The 23,905-nt window shown below is 32.8% G+C and overlaps 1 protein-coding gene across 2 annotated transcripts in view; it reads right to left on the bottom strand.

Moving 5' to 3' along the window:
* Positions 1–23,604, bottom strand: part of LOC127873053 (uncharacterized) — an 85,490-nt gene extending 61,886 nt beyond the window's left edge. Inside the window, exon 1 of one of the 2 annotated variants that reach the window (XM_052416617.1) lies at positions 23,452–23,604. The gene's annotated coding sequence lies outside the window, so the exon portion shown is untranslated. The remainder of the gene's footprint in view (positions 1–23,451) is intronic. The other variant, XM_052416615.1, reaches the window with a different exon arrangement.
* Positions 23,605–23,905: the final 301 nt, after the last annotated feature.

Raw genomic sequence — 23,905 nt, forward strand, 5'->3', positions numbered from 1 at the left:
CTATTCATCCGATTTTATTGGTTTATACGTTATCTTGTTGCTTATTAATTCCTCTTTCAAAAAATATACGTTTTAGTATATTCCCGTTGTTATTAATGGATTTATAGCGAGATAAACACAAGAAATACACATTTCATGTTTTACCAACGCGCGTTTTATCGTGTTGTGGCTATCGATCCTGTACAATTAGCGTACAGCGAAGCGCCGAGGTTATACATTTTGATGTACCCACTCACGTCTTTTGTTGAATTATAGTTTCATTTCTCGGCCGATTTTGACAAATTATATATCATTAGAAAGCTTACGTTACGTAGTAAACAGATATATAAATATATATTAAGTTTTTCTTCTGATTTCGACAGCCCGGCGATTTATTAATTTAACTTAAATAATAAGTTGCAAATATCATACCGTTTTGGATTTTAGAATCTAGATTTACGGTTGACATGTTCGTACTTAATACCAATTTGTAGCGTTCTTCTGATTTCGACAGCCCGGCGAGTTATAACTTTAACTTTTGCAAATATCATACCGTTTTGGAGTTTTAGAATCTAGATTTACGGTTGACATTTTCGTACTTAATACCAATTTGTAGCGTTGATATTTGGAGTTCAGTTTTAAAAAGTACATCTTGCTTAGGAGAATAGAATTCTGTATACGATAGAAAAAAAATTGTTTAAAAACGAAAGTAATTAAGGAATGAAGGCGGAAGAAAGTAGCGCGCGTTCCTAACGCACTGAACTGATGCTACGGTCTTGGCGAGTATGCTTTTGTTTAGAAACCGGCCATTGAATTTCCTTTGCCATGATTATTATATGTTTATGGAATATATTGTAATATTTTGTTCACGAAACATGTCAATAAAGCTTATTATAAATAAATCTTAATAAATTAACGATTTCAGCTCTTGTTTATAACACAGAAAGGGTGTTAAATTTATGATGAAACAGCGTATATAGCGGACCCTCACGATTTTATTCGGCTTTGCATGCATACTTGAAATAAAATGGGTGTCAAAAACATTCATCGTTTGCTGTTAATTATCAACGACGGAATTATGTATAGGAGGTTTTGGGGATTCCGATAATGACGTCACGTTTGCGCATGCTCAAATTTTGGCCGTCAAAACTGCGGCCATTCTGCTATTGTTTGCATTGATGAAGCGCATCGTGATAAGGTTACAAACATATTCGCGACCCTTTTGAAGAACAAAAAATACTCAGAAATTGAAATTCTTTCAGATTAAATTGAATCCAATGAACGAACACAAATAAGGACGAAAACAAACAACAAATTGATTGATTTTATGTAATCAACATATAGAAACTGATTTACAGATTAACTAAATCTTCTTGAAAAATGTTAATGTTTTTTATTTAATTGTTCACACCAATTTTCACACTCTTTGTTTCAGCATTTTAATCCAGTGTTTTAATGCCCCTTTCTTTATCACAAACCAATTATCTCGATATGATCCAGACAGACAATTACTAAGAAAACAGTGTGACATAAACCCAGGGACCAATACTTGTATGACTCTGTATGGGGTCTCTGCATAAACCACATGTGTCTGGTCATTAAACACAATTTATGATACCTCCATGCCATCTTTTGACATATTAAGTCAAAAACTTAACAGTTGCTTTAATAAAATATTTGAACATATTTAAAAATAGAAATTTGTCCGAAATGGATTAACAGCTAGGAACTATTAAGTATATATATATTAGCCAGTTTAAACATAACAATAAAGTGTTTAATAACTATACATTTAAAATATTGTACACATTTACTGCTACACAATTAACGTATTTAACGGGTACCTGCAAATGTAAACTCTGCTATAATGTGTAAAGATCGTGCGTTACTGCAGTGTTCGAAACATCATCATGAAAACAAGCAATCGCGTTTGGTCATTATAGGGATATAAAATACTTGCGTTAAATAAATTAAATGTGTAGATTAATGGTTTCATAAAATGCTATATTTGTATCGCTCATTATCACTACAGACGAGTTTTCAATATACGTGTACATGCAAAGACAGTTCAATTTGCAAAATATGCAGGTGTTTTTTTCAATTTGAATGCTAAAATTTATTAATATTTTCATTCAATGTTAACGAAACGAAAATTCATTCAATGTAAAAGAAAATTAAAATACATTTCAAGATTGAAATGTATTGAGATATTTTAGGGCTTTGTTTTATAGTTTACTTATAGTTTTGTTTTGTGAAATTGTAATTATTAAGTCTTCCGACGACCTTAACTCTGATACAATGTAATTGGCCGCGATCAAGAAGTTGACGGCCAATCTATTTTTAGTAACGGAAAACCCCTCTTGTGACGTCACACAAAAACCTCCTATAATTATATGAAATGTTATTTACCTTAAATTATCAATTTATTAAAGATTCTTGAAAATCACGGTCGGTGTTACGCGGGTCATTTCGTATTTTGACATCAGGGCATCATGTCCAACTATTCAAAATCAGATTTTTTTCACTGGGACGATGATGGCTTAGATTTAGACAGGCAGACAGATAGTTTATTCAGACTTATACAACAGTACATCGTCTGCAACTCAAATAAATAAATTATTTTTAGACGAATTGTTAGGTGATTACACTTATAGCAGTGATGATTCTGAGAATGTTGCCATGTTTCTTATCCGTGTAATCTAGAGTCCGTGGTTTGAGCATTTTTATCGCGGTGTTCAATAAAAGATATCTCAATAATCTTGTTTATTGATAGATCTGTGGTTTTATTGCCCCTGTGTTCAGCACAAACCAATTATCTCGTTATGATCAGATACTGTGCCGACCAATACTAAATAACACTATGGTGTCATACGCCACAGCAGGGACCTATACTTGTGATCATGGAGTCTAAGTGCAAGACTTAAAAAAGTATGTTGTTTCGCTTGCGGTTGTTAAAGCCAAAACGGGGCTTCCCAGCTGGCACAGCTGCTGATATTCGGATCTGAATACTTAAACTTACTCAGACCTTATTCTTAACCGTTGCGCGTTTTACGATATCGGATTTTAGGCGGGAATACAACTCAGTGAAACTATTCAATTTCTTATACAACATTAAGCATATTAACAGTTATTGAAATTAACAATATCAGCGACATCTCTTTAAAGACTAAACACCTTTTCAAGTATCGAATTTAACCTGTCAATAAAATATATTAATACCAAAAAAGGTTTCATTTAATATTGTTCACATTAAACCTTTAAATGAAAGTGTCGCTTTATCTATTTCCGTGTCTTATTAAGCCGCGAATCGTTTGCTAAAAACAGTTAACAAAAAGGGCTACACGTTCTAATTCTTAATTAAATACAAAAATAAGTATAACATAATTAATAACGTCCATAAACACACACGGCAAGATCAAAGTTTTAATGAAAAAACTAATATGACATTCCACGTAAATTATTATTTTCGTCTAAATCGAATACTATATATAGAGAAACAATGTATTTATAACCGACCAATGAGGTAACATTATGCAACTTTCAATTTACACAGTGCTATATGGCAACAATATGGAATTTGAACAGTGGTAGTGTTTTAAGGTCTGGACTATCATTACTTGTAAGTTTGTATAAACATTTTTCTAATGCAATTAGTAAAATAATGTTTATATTTAATGTTTAATTATTTATTGCATGATTATTCTGTGCTGTTATATGAATTTGATGCCGTTAAAGCTTCCGACATGAATTCATGTCGGAACGATGCTATTGCAAAATAACGTTAAACGATATGAGGTCGATGTAAATCGACCTCATATTTATAGGAGTATCCATTACCCGATAATCCCGAGATTTCCGATTTCATGCAAATTCTGGTCAATTTTGACGATAAAAGTGTGATAGAAATGCAAAAATCACAAACGCTCGCCATATCTCTAAACTATCAAATGAATTTCTGCATATGTTTCTATTTAAAGATTTGATGAAATAAGCGCCCAATCAGAACAGGTGTATTCCAACATTCGTAAATCACCTCACGCCTAGTGCGCGCGTTGTGTAGAGTTCATGTTCTGTTACAAATTGAAACGAATCAATAATTTCACTGTATTGTTTGCGCTGCAACTCACAAACATAATCAGAAGAATCTTCATATTTGGAGTAAAAATAAAGATCAATGCCGCATGATGTTAATACACATTTACCTATACCCTTCATACAAAGAACGATTTTATAAAGCTCATGGTAAAATCATGTTTTAAAATTGTGTGTTCTTTTGCGATAATTTAATTGTTAAAACTGAACAATTCTCATCAACCTGGTACTTGTGTTTTTTGTACTTTACAAACAATGTTTGTCAGACATTTACACACAAACAAGACATATTTGGACTCAAATTACACCATATTTTAAACAATGCAAAACACCGATATTCTGAGCTCGGTAATGACTGTTATGACCCATTTTCGATCTTAATAGCACTCAAACTCGCTGTTGAAATTACGTTTGTCTCTAGCCCTGTTTAGAATTGTAAAGATAACATATTTATCTGATTTATCTGTTACCTTAGCGGCCTCCGAGCTAAATTTCACTCACCCTGAATTTTTTCCAAGTCATTGTGGTATTGTTATTGAATGCATATACAACAAAAAAATCAAATGATGTCAACTTCAAAAAGTAACAACTTTGCATGTTTATCGTTATTTTACGTATTCCAAACAACATCATCATAGATGCAGTTCCATATATGCAGATTTTAGCGATTCATGGGTTTGCAGTTGACGCAATAAGTGCAGAAATGTTTTTAGGACAAACCTTTTGATTACTTATCTGTCCTGTTTTTGTTACGAGACATGCTAGATTTCTAAATAATTCAAATCGATTTCAAAGGATTAAGACGCATGGTTTTGTATTGTGCAATACAAAAGGGCAGTACGAGGATCTGTTATTTGTAATCTTTTACGCGAGGTTCTGAAAGCTTTTCAACAATAAATCATTTACCCGATATGTGAATTCAGAATATGCCATCGTGCCATAAAAAGTTGTATTTTGTTGCTGCAGTGTACCTTAACTTAGTAAATGTATTTAATTGAATTTTGATAAAATTAGTATTAACCTGTATTGCCTTAATTTATAAGTTAAAAAGTCAATGTTTATTAAATATTTACGCTTGTTTTAATGTAAACTTTTGGGCTTATTGTAAGATAATGGAAGCCATCAAACCCACAATTCTTATATTTGATCATTCCAAGGCTGTAAAACCATAATGGTGTAAGATATAACTGTCGTTTGTATTTCCTATATTCTATAACACATAGGAAATAAACATAAACGGATCTATTTTCTATAGCGACGCGGTAGAGTGTCTGCCCGATTTGGAACCGGGAGGTCCCGGGGTCGATCCCCAGTATGGTCGGGGATTTTTCTGGCTGGGTTAGATGTGTACTATACATGCAACATTTATTGTCCAATCTTGATACAACTAGTCAAAACATTTGTCCTACTTAATTATCGGCCGAGATAAACACTGGTTCATGTAAGGTAAAACACAAGTTCACCAGGAGAAATTAAAGAAAAAGCTTGTGAACACTCTATAATTCAAATTTATGTCCCGATCTTCATGACATTTGTTCTTATTGTATCTTGGCTAAGTTCGAAACGGGGTCACGTGAGGTCAAAAACAAGGTCCAAGTAAAGAATAAGCTTGTGAAAACTCTTTTATCTACATTTATAGCCCAGTTTTGATGAAACTTGGTCACAACATTCATCAAAATGATATTTCGTCTGAGTTTGATACTGAGTAACGTTTCATTAATTTGAAGAAAACGCTTGTGGATACTCTAGAAGCCTAAGTTTTTTGTGTTTTGTTTTCAATTTATAAAGAAACTTGTCTAAAACAATTGTTGTTTTGATGTCTCTGATGATTTCGAAAAAGGTTTCGTTCCCTGGAAAGCGCGGATGTTACGAGGCGGGACAGGTTTACTAATATGGATATTATCAAACCTTAAAAACACTCCAAAACTCATATTTCTTGCTCAATCATCGCAAATATTCAAAACGTTTGTTTTAATGTTGCCTCGATGAAAAGTGAAACAAAACCTTAATATCACTTGTTCAGAATACCTTTTCTAATGTTAGCTTGAAAGTGTTTGAAATAGTTTTGGTACTTTTAAAAGCATGGCCGCCAGGAGGCGGGACATTGTCAAATAGTTACATATACTAAAAACTTGTGCTCACGTAAGAAGACATATATGGAGTAAAATCGTCAAGAAACTTTAAAAAAAAATTGTTCTAATGATATTATTGGACAAATGCGGATTGTGTCTGTTGAAGAACATGGCCACCACAGTTGGGACAGTTTTGCTATAGCAAACACTATTTTAGTACAGTCTTCAACTAGGCTTCGAACAATTTGCTCACACCATTTGTTCTAATGATATTTTAGCATGAAACATTGAGACCTTCTTGAACAGTTATTTCCCAATCAAGAAACCTGCTCAGAACTTGTGTTTTAAATGACATATCACCATAATTTGAAACAAGTTTTTGTTTATTGAAAAAACATGGTCGCCATTGCTTGGAGCATGATTTTACATTACTTTTGTAAAAACCTTGTTACACTTCTGGACATAATATTTTATTCCGGTCTTAATTTTAGCTTGTTTAGCTTGAAATTTTGGGGCTTGTAAAGAAACTTGTCAACAGATTATGGTAAACAAAAACAAATTATATTTCTATAAAAATGAATATTTGAAATTTGTTTAAATACTTTCAATTACAAACAAGAAATGTGTTTGTCAGAAACACTTTGTCCCCTTGTGCGCCGCTTTGATTTAGTTTTTTTGACCTTTGACCTTGAAGGATGACCTTGACCTTTTACCACTCAAACTGTGCAGCTTCATGAGATACATATGCATGCCAAATATCAAAATGCTATCTTCAATATTGCAAAAGTTATTGCAAATTTTAAAGAGGGCGCAAACCAACCAACCAACAGACCAACAGACAGGGCAAAAACAATATGTCCTGAATACATAAAAAGACGATAGGATAAAAACATATTACATGCTCTATGGATCTAACCCAGTACCTCTGAACGCGAATGTCAATACTACACCAGGCAGGGTTATATATCTTGCACGTAGTTAAAAAAAACTATGTCGTTGTGCTAAATTATCAATGAATGTCATTACAAACTGTTCCTATATTTAAGAGTGTGATTGATGATTTTCAATGAACGCACATGGTCTTGTTTTTTTAATTTCTTAGCAAAGGAGTGTAAGTTTGCATGTTTGGATATAATGCATTCATTCAGTCTTTAATGTATGATAGTTAGCCATACTGTGGCAAGTCCCTTTAACGCATGATGGTTTTGCTTTTGTTTGGAGATGCGTACAGCTGTTAAAGTGAAGGCTATATTGTATGTTGAAGTTGTTGCATTTGATGCTGCTGCTGCTGCTTCTGCTGAGGATGATGATCATGATGATAATAGTGATGATGATTGAATGGATATGGGATCAGAAACATGAACAAAAAGCGATGTGTTTGTGAAACACTATGTCCCCATATATTTGACCTTTGACCTTGAAGGATGACATTGACTTTTCACCACTCAAAATGTGCAGCTTCATGAGATACACATGCATGACAAATATGAAGTTGCTTTCTTCAATAGTGCAAAAGTAATGGCAAATGTTAAAGTTTGACCAAACAAACAAACAAACAAACAAAGCAACAAACAAACACACCAACAGACATGGCAAAAACAAAATGTTCCCCACTATAGTGGTGGAGGACATAAGATAGGAACATTTCAAATCATATTTAGTCATTGAAATTTACATTGCTTCATTTTTTTCCCAAAAAATAAATAAGTGATTACCAAGTTAAAAATAACTGTTTCATTTGAAACTTATTGGACCTTTTATCATATATAAATGTTATGTCAGCGGTAGGAATTATTTTTATTAATTTTAACCGATATATTACAGGTAACCTATTGAACTTTGCTGGACTTTGCGGAGATATAAACTCACTGACTAAAGCTTACATCTGAATCAAATGGAAAAAAGGAAAGTAAGTAAACGTATTTTAGTTTCCCAACTTAAAATGTAAAGAAGGAAACACACTTAACTCGCAAATTAAATTTTCGAAATGATGATACGCTACTGGCAGTGAAGAAACCTATGTATACTTAGACTCTAGACCATCAAATACCGTGCACAATTTTAACGTATTCCTTACATAAAATCATGTTTGTTTAATTCATTTACGCATAGCGAACTAAATGGGACACAAATAAGCAATACGGTGGTTTCTTTGTACTATTTCCATCCAAAAAGGACACATTAAATCATCACGTTTATCATAAAAGCTTGGTTGTACTGTTTTTAAAATCGTCATATGTAAATGCATAGATGAACATCAGTACTAGAATCTGGTTTCTTAACTTCTAGTTTCTTTTGTTGATAAATCTTGTTATCGAATGCATAGCGTTCAAAATAATATATAACACATCCTTATAATACCTATGTTTTTTTTTAAATCTTTTCATAAATTGTAAGTGTTCATTATGCAAACCTGGCATGACCTCTCTTTCATTGCAGAATATAAAATTCTTCAACGTGTGAGATGATGGACGCACGCCGTGAGTTAAACACATTTATTTCATACTTTTATCGTTCACAAATCGTATTAGTTCTGGTAAACAAGAGAGTTGCGTGAATTTTCTGCATAACACGTGTTCAATATGGCTCATTTTAATATAAGATAGTGGCCTCGCAATCTATGAACCCTTATCAATTGCGCAAGTACAATATATGTGCAAAATATTAAGTGTTATTTTTAAATAATACTGTAAAATATTGGCAACTTTGATTGGTACTTTCGCCTTCTTGGTGTTACACTGTAAACGTAATGATAATGTACACGATATTTCAATGGTCACAGGTTAACAAGTTAGAAAGCTGAATATATATTTACCCAGGTATGGTTGAATAGCATTACAGTTATACGTAAAAGGCATGTAAAGTGTATTTCAGATGCAAGCTTTCATACATTGTGTCTACATATGTTTTCCTTAGAATTTACATCAAGTCTCTTGAGATGTATTTCAATCTACTTAACAATATGTCATATTTTCCTAAAATATAATAATTAAAGTGAAATTAGACGCATCTAACAGTATATGCTATATTTATAGGTGCCTAACGCAACCGTTGTATATTTTTGGTGTTTTCACTTCATATACACTTTTTAATTCAGCATCAACGTACTAAAACAATATCCCGGAAAGAGAAAAATAATTCATTTGAATATCAACCGTACTTTCGTTTGATAAATAACGACAAAAATTATTCATTTTCCTGCAACGATATCTATTCATACGACACACGAACACTAACTCCGATCCTTATAAAAAGACAGTTCCGCTCGGCTTAGAGGACTGGGACAGTCATGTAAAATATCGAAAATAATATATATATTTTACAATCAATTGGAAGCAAGATGAGTTGCTGATAATTGGTCAATTACTACATTTTAACTAATTCTTTTGACCTGTTAATTATTTTTAGCTTAATTCAACATTGAAAAATACCCATAATTTCACTTTAATGTTACATTTCATAAAAAAAATGCGAATATACATATTTAGACACCCTGGTGCGGTTGTGTAATTCAATAGAAACATATCAAAGATATATATAAAATGCAAAGTTAAACTTTGTTAGAGAACGTACTTGCGACAATCGTAGATACTTTTAATTCAATGAATGTTGAAAAGTCCACAATAACACAAACGATAGGCTGGGCAGTATCACGTTTATACGTTTTATTATTATTTTTGCAAAAATTAATGCTTTTAAACAAAATGAAATGTACAAATTATACTTATTGACCGACACTGATGGGAAAAGCCTGTAAAGTAGTGTAACAGTATTGCACACATGATATTTTAAGCACACTTTATCAGATTTTTTATTTTACGGGAAGCTTTGGCGTGAAAACATTCTTAAAATAAATAAGTCAACAAAAGCTTGGTACTTGTATGACTTTTTTCATTTTGGACACACATGAATTTAAATATCTGCACACACACTTGCCATTAAAAAAGGAAGATAGCAAACACCTAACAAAATCTCTAAGAACGAACGATTATGCTTATCTTGTAACAAAAATAGCCCTTAATACATTGACTTCCAAAACACATTTAAAATTGGTATTGGAATCATCCCAACATACTCAAATTTTCAGAATTCTGTCATTAACAATACTACAACAATCAAACACCAATGAGCATATACACATAAATCACTAGCATGCAGAGACAATAGCGTGTTTTTGCAGAACCAGTAACTCTAAAAGTGACATTAGACGCATCTAACAGTATATGTTATGTTTGTATGTGTCTATCGCAACCGTTGTTAATTTTTGGTGTTCTCACTTCATATACACTTAGATTTGTTAATGCAGCATCAACATACAAAAACAATTTCCCGGAAAGAGAAAAATAATGCATTTGAATATCAACCGTACTTTCGTTTGGCAACTGACGACAGAAATGAATCGTTTTCCTGCAACGATATCTATTCATAAGGCACACGAACACTTACGCCGATCCTAATAAAAAGGCAGTTCCGCTCGGCTTAGAGGACTGGGACAGTCATGTAAAATATCGAATATAATGTATATGTTTTATAAACAACTGGTAGCAAGATGAGTTGCAGATAACTGGTCAGTTACCACATTTTAACTAAGCCTTTTGACCTGTTAATTATGTTCAGCTCAATTCAACAGTGACAAATACCCATAATTTCACTTAAAGATTCTTACGAACAGTATAGCCTGTTGAACACAACAATCCAGTATTTTTTGTCAACCATTTACTATTCAGTTAAAACACACGCCACTATTTTTGTCATCCTATGGCAGTGGTATCTGAATAAAAAACACAAACAAAAATTGAAAATAACAGTAAATATGACTACTCGATTATCGAAGTGTTGTTAACAGTTAGATCTATATACTTTTTATAAATAATTTATACTATGATAAATAATTTCATAATAAATATTTAATTTAATGTTTTGGTAGTAGATTTAAACCTCTCCAATTTTAAATTAACAATCTATATATTAAATCATTAGTTTATAATTTAACTTGGAAATGTGTGTTTTCTATTGTGAACGCTTTGCCTTTTCGTTTATAATTTATTTTTACTTTGCTTTTACATTTGTATTCTAAACGTCGTTTGTCTTTAAATTGATACATTTATATGTAAATGGAAATCAGATGTAAATGGAGAACATGATGAAGAAAAAAACAGCAAAATTAAGAAAGATATGGCTACCTCCAGGGTCAAGGTCATACTTTAAGGTCGAATATCAAAATGCAACAGTTTGTTTAAAAAACTAGCATGTGTCCAAATCGTTTGGGTAACAAACTTGTATCGCATATGTATGTCAGATTGTGTACGATACACACCAGCAAGTTAACAACATTCAATGTCAATTTAACGCTTTTAAGAGCTGTGTCGCGTAACAGTAAAGCTTGTTTAGTCTCTCACTTCCCGGTCAATGAAGTATTTTCTTCTAACCTGACACAAAGCTTACCTATTTTAGACGGAGTATTATGCGTTTGAACAATATTACTATCTTTAAGATCACGATAAAGCTTTTCGATGCAAATTGAAACGAATCACTACATATATCACTGTCAAAGAAATATGTGGGTGTATTAATCATTGTTAATGAAAGAGCTACTTAATATATTTATATACCTTCGTTACATTTGGTTTCTTGTGTTTAACTTAAAGCAGATTGTATGATAACATAGACAAAGAAAGGGCTTTGATTATACATCAAAACTTACGCTGTGATTAAAAAACATCGTGAACATCGTGGTTAGACTTATAAGTTCTCTTTAGCTAGATGGTTGTCGATGTCAAAGTTTGATGCAACTATTATGTTTGCAATACGGTTTTTACAAGCAATATACATATACCGGAAATAGTTAGCTTTTGGAAGAAAAAAAATCATAAATTAAATTTGAGTGATAAACGAAACCTAGAACATGTAAAATCCTTTCAAAATTAGCTACAATGTATATCGTTATAATTCGTATGAAAGTATCATTGTCAATGCGAATATGTTTTACAGAGGGTTAACTGAAATTTCCCAATGTCTAGCGCAATACAGAAAAGTACTAATGTGCAAATACTGAGCTCAGGCCGGAGATTGATCCCACGACCTCCAGAGTGGTAGTCAGACACTTTAACCACGTCGCTAAAGAGCAACAGCAAGGCTGTTGGAAGTGACCTTACTTTTTACTACACCCCCCCCCCCCTCTTTTAATGATTCAAGGCCCAGACACGCCCGCTACAACATGTCTTGCATCCGCATGGCCCTACCAGAAACCATTAAACAGCTCAGACCGACTCCCGCATTCACAGTACCTTTTTACCTCGTCGCCATTAATGTGCAAATACTGAGCTCAGGCCGGGGATTGAACCTACGACCTCCAGAGTGGTAGTCAGACACTTTAACCACGTCGTTAAAGAGCTAGCCCAACAGCAAGGCTGTTGGAAGTGACCTTACTTTTTACTTCACTACGGATAGTTCAAATAATATAGACCGTATACGATATGTACACATTCAATTTAATATTCATGTATGCATTTACCTATGTTAAGCTATACTATTATATTAACATTTACTTACAATACTACATCCAGGCATTTATAATATGCAAATGTGTGCTTTAATCATAAAAAAATCTTTATTTATCACTATGTGAAACTGGATAAACATAAAACGGTAAATATTGGAAGACAGTTCATGCCATATACTAGAATGTATAATATTGGAACGTGTAAATTTTAACATAAGCAAACCATTACCGAAAGCGTTTATATGCAATCGATTTGGATATTCCTTACGTGTAACGGTGGAGCGCGTTCGCCTTGGGTCGGTCCAGTTAAAATGCCCATTTCAACAATCATGAATCTACTAACCTAAGAGCAATGAATATCTCATTTACTGATAAACGCGTAGACGGTATCGACCCGGGAAAGCTAGGATATTCATTTCAGAGCTAAAGATCGATAATAATGTTTGAATAGTTGTGTGCAAATAACACTCGCAATGCACGTGCACACAATTAGAACAATGAGTAGAAAAGGTTTGGACTGAAATGCACTGCTGATTGTTTTATTTTGTATGCAAATGCCTTGTAAACATGATTTGGTGTAAGCGTTGTGTAACACTGCATCAGTTTAAGCTTATGTTGCCAGTTAGATGTCAATATAAGTAATATTATAAACCTATTGTTGGTTTTACAAATAGTTAGAACATTCAAATAGTTAGAAGATGGATTTGCAATACTTACTGATAGTGTTCAAATAATAAGTTTTAATTTTTACATTACCTTAAGATCTAGGGCATGCAAGGTCTATCATCGTGAATTATCGCAGTATGTTTATATCTGATCAAAAACTGGCATGAACACGCCATAAAATAGATGCAATGCACATTATTTGAAGAGAAAGTCTTGATCTATTTGCACATTATCAAGGACGGGACTGTAGTGGAGTACGCGTCTTATTGAGGTGCGCGATGTTTGTAGGGCGTCGAGTTTATTTGCTTTGCATTATATTTTCTGTAAGAATTTGTTTCATCGACGAGAAATTTGCATTGTGCAAAACTCCTGACAAGAGCTTTTTTTGTTGACTTATTGTTAGTGTCTGTATAAAAAGTGCAGCATATGACTAAAAAAGTCTTTGTTAAGCAGCGGCATTTATCTGGGTTAGTTAGCTCGGAGGCCACAAAGGGGAAAATAGATATTAGCGTGCATTCGTGCGGTCAATTTAAGTACATTGTCGTTAACGGGTTAGTAAGTATCACGAACACGAGTTCGAAAGCTTCCTTGTACCAGCAATACTCTTTCAGAAAAAGGATTATGTTCAACTTTGGTAAATTGAACACATGTAATTTAAGACGTGTCGCGCAAGTGCAAGATTAACCATAAACCTATAAGACCGAAAGTGTAAACAGCAAATTTACTATGATATTTAGCAAAGAATAGCGGTTCGTTCAGCAAAAGGTTATGTAAACATAAAATGCAGAAAAACAGAGTTTAAAAGGCAAACTTTAATGATTGCTTGTTTGTTTTGCAATCAATATATGTTGCATCCAACATTAAAATAATGGCAAGCGTATTCGCCTCTGGAGCTGTCTTTTTCCGTATCAAATATATAACATATACATCAATGTGTAACACGTTACATGTTGTTTTTCCCCTAATATCACGGTTATAGGAAATTGCTATTAAAATCGGTGAATCAACGAATATTTCGTAAAATACTTCGTAAAATAAAGTTAACCTATAAAAAATCATTTGTATGTGTTTCTTATAACAATAGCCAAAATTTCAAAGCTAGGTGTGGTATGGTAACATAGATTTAAAGAGATATTCTTTGTGACATAATATATTCCATGTGAATTTCCCGCGACGATATCCGAACATTTACGAGAAAACGCGAGATTGCTTCGGGCAGCGTCAGAAGTACGACGTAGTTCTCTTGAGCTAAATTACCTGTAATGAATTAAAAAATACTTAAAACAAACTTCAAATGCAATTTAGCGTGCTAATGTTGTGGTTAAGTGTACATATATGTATAACAATCACACATTGGTATTATCGTAAACGTATACAGGTATACTTGAAACTACACGTGAATATATGTACATGCGTTGAATAGCACACAGTGTTTTTCCACACTGTGTATTTTCATATTAATTTGCAGAGATGCACATCAATCTCATTTGAAAACATGGCCATTAACCAAATATTTCGGTTACTTTTTTTGTCTCGTCTCTTGTTACAAATGACGTATCTACCGTGAACAAGTTGTGATGTGTTATCGAGAAAGACTGTTACCACGAAGAGCGTATCTAAAATTATCCACTACTGGATTGAAATCTCTCAGATTTATAAAAATTATATTGAACAACTTATGACTTTATCATGTCAATAACTGGCGGAGCCAGTGTGGGGCTCGATAATAGTCCCGAGAAATCTAAGCGTATTTCGCTGTTACTAAGCATTTAACTTGCTTACTTTGTCAAACAAATGCAGTAATAATAATGGGATACAATTCTAGGTTCCGTTAAACCACAACTAGCCAGCCCAGGCCGCACATTTACTAGTATTAGTGAGTCTTGTAATATTGATTAAATAGTAAATAAAACCAAAGGTTAGAAAGCAGTGGCAGCTTTTATAACTGGTTGCAAAACGACATCCGTACATTTTGTTAACTGTTATGAACATTATAAATAACATTGCGCGTAAACAAAAAAAAATTATACAAACTTACAAAAACTTTTCTTTTATTATTTGATGTCAATGCTTCTTGCAATAATTATCTCATGTCTATTCGACTATGTTTTGCGTTTATGTTGGAAGGGTTTCTTTCAATTAACCATGCAAAATGTGAAGCTACGTGTTTTTGCTCGCTTAACAGAATGCTAATTTTGTGTAGGCCTCTGTGTTTAAATATAAATTGAAGGACATAATCAAACAAAAAATCAAAATACACAATGGAAACTAAATTTAAATCTAGCATGTCTCCTGACAAAAGTAGGGCCGTTCAATCAATGTTGACCTCAACACGCAACTATGTTTCATGCCACTTAACCGATTTGTATTGTTTCCGTAGTCCTATTGTTTTGAATATAACTTCAAGGACATAATATATGTCACTAGACAGAGACACTAACGAACAAAATAATATTTAAACACATTTCAACGACCAACGCCGCTTTATTTGTCCAATCTCAATATTTATCAATATTTTGCAAACGAGCTCGCACAATCTAATAAAGTAAAGATTTGTCTTTTGTTATTTACCTTGAACTGTTTTACTGTGCGTGCAGACAAAATGCTAAATATAGACGCAGTATAGTCCAAGTTGCATGTGCCTTACCGGGAGTGAACTCAGTATCAGTACAAGGTCGTATATATATATGTCAGGTGACCTATTGCTCAATGAATTGAAACAGCCCAAAAATACAAAACAAACACAAAGTAGAACCTGATATACCACTTTTTGTAACATAGCTATTTCAGTTTGCAGAAATTCAGTTGTCAATTAAGTTAAATGCAAATATGGGTTCAATATGTTATGCTGCCTATTCAAACCTACTCCACGCCTCAGGTTCAGAACGTTCTAGATTGGCGCTCGTGCATTAAATAAACAATGCATGTTCCGAAATAGTTTCATTTGAAACTGAAATATCGGTCATGGCCTCAGTGCCTGTTTTAAAGATTTTAAAGAACATGCTGGGCATATTTATCTGTCTCGGCTTAGTGCTATTTTACGTGTGATCAATGCGTGATCAATACATGCGTTGTTCTAAATTAAGTGGACTTAGAGTAATGTACAAAGAAGGATTGTTATCCTAGTTTCTTGACAAATAATCCAGTGGCATTGAGGATTCGTTTTCTAATTTGTGGAGAATATTATGAAGAAAAAGCAATATGCGTAGAGTGATGTAATATTATCGTAGTATATATCATTGATGGCACAGAAGTTTGTTTATATAAACTTAATTATAAGATAAATAAAACATGCTTAAAACTTAACTTCAAAATAGCTGATACTTGTATTTTCTATATACATTTCCAATATCCAGACATGACTTAGTTACATATGTGTGCAGAAAAAGTGAGATTTATATTAATCACGTAATTAACTATGTATCTGCCAAATGGCTTAACTGTGTTGCAAAATATTCAGGGGTGTCAATTGGCCAAAATCTAAAATCCTGAAAATAAGCCTATCGTTTGGGGGCCAGAGCAAAAAAGGGTTAATAATTCATGTAACTTTGTTAACTAGTGTTTATAACTTTGTAAACAATATGTCAAAGTAAAATAATTTGTGTTTAAGATAACATTTTGTGACAATAATCTTAAAATTCCAGAAAAAAATCCTCTGATTTATATCAATATCAAAATTGGTCCTTAAGGGCCAAAATCCTGATTTCAGGAATAATCCTGAACTTTGACACCTCTGATATTGCATGTATAATAGATAGAGCACACATTGAATGGGGAAGCGGACAACGACAACGAGTGAGGCATGATATTGTTACCATAACCCTAATCCGACACCTGACCTTAACCTAACCATAACCCAGGGTTATCTCCCCTATACCATGCCTCGATCATTGTCGTTGTCCGCTTCCCCATTGAATGTTTTAGTTATTTAAGGACCATGCAACATAACGAGGCTAGTATATGCTTGTCACGTTAAATTCCATATTCGACAATTACATCCCAACTTTCTACTATGCCACACCAAATAAGCATTACCTTGAAAGTACGTAATGTTCACTATGTTTGGTATAGATGTCGATTTTCTTTTTGTTGTTGTTATTTAATGAGCGCTCTCATGATGCGCCAACTTCTCAACTCTCCTCGCATCATATACATTTATGGTATCAATTCAATTAAGTGAACGCTCTGACAAATTTCCAGTTGCAATTTACAGAAATATGAATTAATTATATTTTAATAATTTGCAACTTCTATCTAACATGCAAATGATTTAAAAGCAACAAAACGAACATAACTCGAATTGCGGTTTTTAATGCAACTCGGCATTGACCTCCCCTTCAGACAATTTTTTTTCAAACGACTACGGCATTGATTGACATTAATAGATTGAGAAATTGCAAGCGTGTCAGAAACCGAACGCGATACAATCAGCAACTCTTTTGTATTTATACAAACATAGAATCTTATGAGTTATCAATGTTATAACTTTATATTTTGTAAACTATATTAATTGTCCAAAACTGTTTATTTGTTGATATTGTTTAAGTCAATGACACATCGAAAATCTCATATAAGTTAACGTTATCCAGTGTTTGTTTTAATGATTCAATATTCATGCATTGTACCAAATATAACGCAAAAGCCAATGGTGAATGCTTACTCAGCCTGTCAGTACGTCTTCGTATAAATGACTGCTTCATTGAATAATTCATAAATAAAGCATACGACATAATTGTATAGCTTTAAATGAGAAAGATAAGTAATAGGTTGAATGCGCACGTGTTCATCGCACATGCATATTTATATAATTAACGGATTTATAGTTATAATTTTGTATAATATGTCAAAGTTAATGCATGGGATAAAAGCTGTTTATTTATGTAGCTAAAGAAGATAACAGGTGTAAGTTTAACTATTCGTTAAACTATTCGTACACAAGTACTCAACAATAGCCAATTGTTATTCCCATGCATATGTTCTACCATCCGAGCGACATCATGAACGAAATTGAGGATATAGTTAAATTATGTGTTCATAACAGTTATCGGAGTATTGAAATACCCAAATGAAATAGAATTTACATAATTAAAATCATTATCACTCATTGCCGCGAACCTTATAGTTGTAATTCAAAAAGCTTAAAAAATGCTAGATTCTCAAGTGTTTAAAAGATGATTACCTTCACAATAAGAACGAAATACTAATTATGGAATATACTAATTTTCCAAATTATTTAAAATAGTGCTCTTCGTGTATATCTTGTCAAATGTAATATACTCACACACACACACACACACACATATATATATATATATATATATATATATATATATATATATATATATATATATATATATATATATATATATATATATATATATATATATATATATATATATATATATATATACATATATATATAAACGAAAACAAACAGTATTCGTATTAAATTATAAGACATCATATAGCAAATGCGATTAAGAAATCGAAACGTTCTACAAATCATAACGTATTGTCAATATTATTATCATAATACGTTTGGTTTGCAGTTGGCCTTGTGTTTGTTTCTGCCACATACATCACTAATAAATGTTTAAAATTTTAAAAATGTTCAAGCACATAATTTAATCATATCGAACAAATGTTGAAAATTGTTTATTAACCCTCTAATCAGTTAAAATATTCAGCGTTTTCGCGCCTTAAAAAGTTATTGTCATTTCAAATGCTGTCAAATGCATTTATTTTTCGTTTCAGTATGTACTTGCGGCGGACACATATCTTCACGAGGCGTTTCATAAGTGTGTTTCCTTTAACATAATTAAATTGGAACACAGAAAGTTAAACGGTATAAAAACTCACTTGTGGACATACCCTGCATGCTTTCAACTGCATCATAAAGGGTCAATCATATTTCGGAATATATTAGTTTTCTATTTGGTACCGACCAGATTAATAAATATTATCCAAATGCAGTTATTACCTGCAAATTTTAACAGTATCAATATAATCGATACTCTATGAGATGAACATATTTTAAGGTATCGCTTATTTGTTGACAGTACACTAGTTATGAACAAATGTACTCGAAAAGTATTATCCTGATCGATAGTTTTTGAACCAGTCAAAAGTCTCGCCGCACTTATTTCATAATTCATCTCATGGAACACATTTATAAATGTTCATGTATATCATAACATCGAATACATTTTGTACATTAAATGCGGTCACAAGTAGATAATAGAAAGATAAATGTTTAAGAGAAAAGTATTATTTCAGACATTCCTCCTTCTAGTTCTTTATAAAACGTAACATTTGATTATGTGCATTTTACAAAAGTAGTATTGATGGTAAAAGAATGTCGAATTTGTTGCTCTTAGTTACCCATTTAATTTAAAAACAATTTAATTGTTGCCTATCCAAAAATGCTCCACACCCTGTCTGTAAAACTTTCTATATTTGCGTGCGAATGTATTAAATTTAAACCTGTTAATCGACTTTGGCCTCTAGACTTGTTGGGACGCCTGATAGAAATATGTACCTGCTCTTGTTGAGCTTCGTTAACATGTAAATAATATAATTATATAATTGTACTGTTTGAATGTATTTTTAACCCATCCTGTTGAAAATCGAATTTCACTAATTAAATAGTCTACGATACGCATATTTACACGAGGCACGTTTGCTGGTTTGAAAAAAATTAATGTTTCTTTTTTATATAAAACGACATTATGCATGAATGCAGCTATTGGACAATATCTGTGTGTCAACAGGCATGCGGACACAAATGTCGCATATTACAAGTGTTGCATAATTTGGATTTTTGTTTAAAGGCTCATAAAAGGTGACGATCCGTAATTATTACCGATTTTTAAATATTTTTTGCATATTTTATTTAACTGCTTCTATTTAAAAAAAGGAATCTCCAATCATTCCCAAAATATGTACAGGAAAATAGACTTTTTCAAGGCCATTTTGATGTGATCTGTGCACATTTTTTTGGATGTAATTTAAACAAAAGTAAAACAAAAGTATTTTTTTCTGATGATTCAGGTTTTTTTTTTAATCAAGTTGATAAGGCGACATAACAGAAAATAATATTTACATATTGAAAAATCAATTGGATAACAGGGCTCGAATTTAACTTTTTTTCTACTTGCAAAAAATTGCGAGCAGCTTTAATACCAACTCGCAAAATCAAAAACATTCTCGCAAATTTTGATGGAAACATAAAAAACCCTTGGTTTTTAGTTTAGTTCTATTTAAACAAAATAAAAGTACTTAACATGTATACACATTTTATTTCTGCAACCATACAAAGATATCAGTTCCTTGTACCACAAGGGCCCACATTAGGTTGATCGACCATTTTCATCTATAACAAGTTTTAGTCTTATTTTAAGTTATTTTTTCCACTAATTCACTGTTTTCATAGAAGGATTTAAAATCTGTTTTTTCTAACTAAACGGTTAACTTTGCTTTATCTTTTGTATTATGTATATTTTGTGTTATATCCGTCTGTGGGAATAAAGTGACAAGTTATTTTTCGCTTCAATGAACATGTGTGAATAGTCGACTGTTTCACTTCCTTTGTACCAATACCATCCGCGTGTCTGTATATACCAGTCTACATACAAGGTGCGCGCTTACGCATAAGGGTTCTTGGGCGTTCTATAAATTGACCTAAGATTTAGTGATCATGTGTCGAGCAGCATTATACCTACTCATTTCTTTTCACTATTTACTTGCAAAAAAATACTAGTGGCTTAAAACTTGACTCGCATTCGGTATTTTTTACTCGCATTTTGCGAGTGTGCGAGTGTTAATTTCGAGCCCTGTTTCATTGTTTATTTCATAAAAACGTGAAGACATCTGTTAATGTGACAGTGGGAAACCCAGCTAAACTGACAATACAAATGTGTCGTAAATATTCATAAAGTATAAGCCCAGGCTGAACTTTAAATTAAATAAGACAATAATAAATATACAAGATATATAGAGCTGACCCGAATTGATCATCATTCTAAAAAAGGCAGAAAAAAGAATAATATAAACAGCCAGAACTTAAAGTCAGGCACAAATGTTAACACGATATTTGAATACTTATCTGAACTGAATCAGTATGACTGATACAGGGCAGCGACAACTGTGTAGCTGATCAGCATAAAAAAAAGTGACTGGCGATATGCGCTAATTACGCTGTGGGCGCCGCCATCTTGGAAACCTTTCACGGTAGACTGCGTATACGTCGCAAAGTTTTCTGCACACGGCACTGATAGTGATAAGCATGTGTACTCGTTCAACTGCCCTTTAAACTTAGTATCACACGGGATAACACCATTGGTGTAAGTCTTCGTACAACGAGAGATAATCCTTCACATAAACGGAATGCAACGGCATCATATCCTATTAAAATTAATCCTTGGAAGTATCGCCTAAGAGCGTAATTGTTAATTTCGACCATATTGGATTCCTCGTTAGTCTAAAAGGATACAAAGGGCCACAATGGCCAACACTGAATTTGATTGGTCAAAAGAGCCCATGTGACCCCACACTGAGGCTATACACAAGTAATTAAATATAAGGCTTGAACCAATATAATGTCAACAATTAAGAAATCGTACAATGACATAAAATCTTTTATGTGTGCATAAAATATTATAAGTTATCCGACATCAATAATGGATTTACATAAATGCATTCGAAAAAAAACCATCCATGTATAACAATGCAATTCATGAACTTAGTGTATTTTACACATATATTTTTAATAAATATAAGGATCTCTATAGAGAAACTAAAGTTTGCTAGCAATTCGTCCTTTTTGACAGTTTGATACCGCTACCTCGCATACAATTAATCAATTGCGCATCAAACACGTGTATTTATCGTTTTACTTGCACATGAAATAGCTTACTTGGATTGCATTTGTATTGTTTTTAACTATAAGCGATATTTCGTTCATACGTGTTATTTTAAGTGATTCGTAGACTGCATTTAATCCATATAGTATTGTTTACTTTATTCTCTGCAAAGACCTATAGATAACACAGATTGGAAACTCTCGTCTTCGCGATAGCGATATGCGATAATATCTAACGGCGGACTCGGGTCACGTGACATTGATTTTGGAGATGCCGGTGTACCTGTAGATTCTTCCCTGTTCCAGTAGTCAATATAAATTGCCGACATAGAGTCTTTTGATGATTTTTGCTTTGGCAGACTCTTGGCGTCAATAGTCCACTCTATCTTTTTAATAGCGAAAGTTTTCCTTCTTTGTCTATATTGATGCGCAAGGAATTTGGTGCGCAACATTCAAGCCCCGATATCAGACAGTTAGTATCAACGGATTGCAATAATATTTACATACCTGTGTAGATAATTCATTTCTCAATAATGTTCCGTAAGAATTATGTAATGAATCTTTCAATTTTGCACGCCTGACCAATTTAAATCAACACACTACTCACATTTTCCATTCCAATCGCTGTGCCCGCTGTATACCGCAGGTAGATTTTAATCGATAACCCAGCCTATTACACTGTAATGCCTTCTTCTGATTGGTTGATATTTAAATATTTCATAACATGACGAGAGGTCAATGATTGTATTGTGATTTAAGCAGAAGTTTAACTGAAACAAATTATGCCTTTTAACTTCAATTCGACGCGATTTGAGGTAAAAATGGACTTCTTAACTAAACCTTTATGAGTTGGTTATGTTATTTTGCAATTTTAAGCAAATCGATATAATAGCATTGTATTCAGTTTTCGTTATGGTTTTTACAGACCGGAGTTTCAGCGTTCAGATTTATTCTGAACGCGAATTATTTCAGCTACTGTCGGCCATTTTGTTTTAAAGCAATTAATTATTCTTCGTTATTAGTCGTTTATATTTGTTGTCGAAGGGTATTCTGAGCATGATCTGTTCTGTTTATATTATTTTGATATTGTTATTAACAATCTTAATGTGTTAATGAGTGTTTTAAGCGCTCGGTTGTCAGTTTGCTGAGCAATGAATGTCTGTTATATAAAGGTCTTTGTTCTCTGCGACTTAGCCAGTAAACACAGTGCATTAACTTTTTTCAAACAAACAACTGAAATAAAACATGCATAAAATAATTAAAGAAACACATGTACTTACATAATCTGATGAGCAGGAATAATCAATTATATTGTCTTTTTTAATATAAATGGTTAACTCGACCACCGCACTTCTAGATTCGATACAAATGCGCAGTCTATCACAAAGCTTTGTAATATCACCACGTGATCAAATAGCTCGTCATTTATTGGTCAGATATGAACTACGAAATTCATAAATATATCGGGGTACTGTTTCAAAAGGTTTACCGTCTATCGGCGGTCGAGCGTGCATATTGCTTCAATCGGATACAATAGTTGCAAGCCTCAAATACCTGGTATCAGATATCATGGTCTGTTCAGTTCTGTGTTGATCACAATGGTGTAATAAATATATCTTTTATTTACAATATCCCAATCAATTTTAAATGACTATGAACGCAATAAAGACGAATTAGCGCTCATAATAGACAAACAGCACAATGTAAAGTGCTTGAATGATCAATTAGGTATTT

This window comes from Dreissena polymorpha, chromosome 3, assembly GCF_020536995.1.
Source record: "Dreissena polymorpha isolate Duluth1 chromosome 3, UMN_Dpol_1.0, whole genome shotgun sequence".
Classification (NCBI taxonomy): domain Eukaryota; kingdom Metazoa; phylum Mollusca; class Bivalvia; order Myida; family Dreissenidae; genus Dreissena; species Dreissena polymorpha.